This window comes from Rhagoletis pomonella, unplaced genomic scaffold, assembly GCF_013731165.1.
Source record: "Rhagoletis pomonella isolate Grant_MI unplaced genomic scaffold, Rhpom_1.0 Rhpom_scaffold_00007, whole genome shotgun sequence".
In the NCBI taxonomy this organism is placed as follows: Eukaryota; Metazoa; Arthropoda; class Insecta; order Diptera; family Tephritidae; genus Rhagoletis; species Rhagoletis pomonella.
Genome location: NW_023458561.1, coordinates 58,330,745 through 58,332,427, shown reverse-complemented (window position 1 = coordinate 58,332,427; position 1,683 = coordinate 58,330,745). Strand labels below are relative to the sequence as shown.

Genomic DNA, 1,683 nt, shown 5'->3' with positions numbered 1-1,683 from the left:
TAAAGAGGTCGAAGGCTGACGTGAGGACATGAGGAGTAGGCTACCGGACTACTGCAATATTCCACATGAGGAAGTATTGGCAGCCCATCAAATAAACGGCTCTGACCAATGATAAGATCTGTAGAAGGTGCAGAACGAAAGAGAAAACACTGGAACTATCCTCTGCGGCTATCAGCGTTAGAATTTCACTACGATCGTATAGATTTGCTACGATTTTTGACGAAAATTAGAAATTTACTACCCTAGTCCGCTTTACCCAAGATCTACTTCGGTTTTCTTTCCCAAATAATAAAGAGCACTTATTGCAGTATCTGAACTCCAAAAATTGTCTTAGGGTCATTTTTTCAAGTATCTTTAAAATTGCTATTCCTTTATATATACTAAATAGTATAGTTGTAGGGCACGATTCAAGGCTATTGTTATGCATTATTTTATTTTTGTAATTAAAAAAGGCAAATTATGAGGAGCCAATATACATAAAAATATCTACTACGGAATTTTATTTTCTGCTACGCTTTTTCACTTCATTTACTCCGATTTAGGCTTGCCGTAGTTCTAACCCTGGCGGTTATCCTGCCTTTATCAGACTTTAGTCTCCTGGAGCAGGCTTTCTGCCGAATCTGGAAGCTGACGGCAAGATGGTGGTACAACCAGGGGTTTCCAGTTTGCTTGGCGGACTGCGATTCTCTTCAACATTGCTCCTGCTACTCAGTTATTAGCTGTCTAATGTGGCTGTGGTTTATCTGGTAACGATGTGGACCTTAATGATATCTGCAAAGCCTCGTAGCCTACCTAACCTAACATAATAGCTACACTGCTACTCAGCAGAATAGTAACAACATAATCTTCAACATTGATTTTTTGATGCTAAGTAGGACCACTTACTACCGTTAGGGGTCCAAGCGACTTTAGCAATCGCGATGATACTCCGATTTTATTGTTCTCATGTAGGACATTGAGCGAACTCCTTCTAAATTATGATGTTGTTCCTTTAAGCAAAGATCCTTAAAGTAATAGTACATAGAGTGGATAGCGACCCGAAAATTCCGGAATTATGGAATAACCCTATTGAAGTCAACCCAAATACCAACGTTAAATTTTCTCTCATCAAAATAATTAATTCTTCCATTAGTTCCCCCTCGCTCTCGAGCTTTTTGTTTATTTACAAACTGTTTATTTACACTGAATTTCTTGTATGGTGTAGTTACATTTTGTTCAAATTCATAATTTTTAACAATACAAGCACCAGACGTATTTGGTTATTCGAGTGTAGGATCGGTCTTAGCAGGTCTAATATCTATATAATTTTTATTAGGGATGTCCAAGAACTGCAACGATTATTTTACCTTTGCTGTACTGTTTTAAACTCTACTCTAAATAATTACTTTTTGTGTAAAGGTGTTAATTTTATTATTTTTATAACTTTTTTGATTTTTTGTACAAATTCCAGTATCATACTCATAATACTAAGTACATAGTAATTTTCTACCTTATGTATACTTAAGAGAAAAAACTTAAAGACCAAAAAATAATTATAGTATCTAACTAATTCTACTAATTTTCTCTTCTTTCCAACAAATGTGTAACGAAAACCCAAACAAAAACAAAAAATATTTGTCTTTCTTCTTCTTCTTTTTTTACTCTTTACAGCGGCATTTGGAGTTCTCATTTTCATTTGGATTC

At 35.2% G+C, this 1,683-nt stretch overlaps 1 protein-coding gene across 3 annotated transcripts in view; it reads left to right on the top strand.

Moving 5' to 3' along the window:
- The window catches only part of LOC118743173 (protein quiver), a 47,824-nt gene that overhangs the window by 39,166 nt on the left and 6,975 nt on the right, over window positions 1-1,683 (top strand). The gene's annotated exons all lie outside the window — the stretch shown is intronic.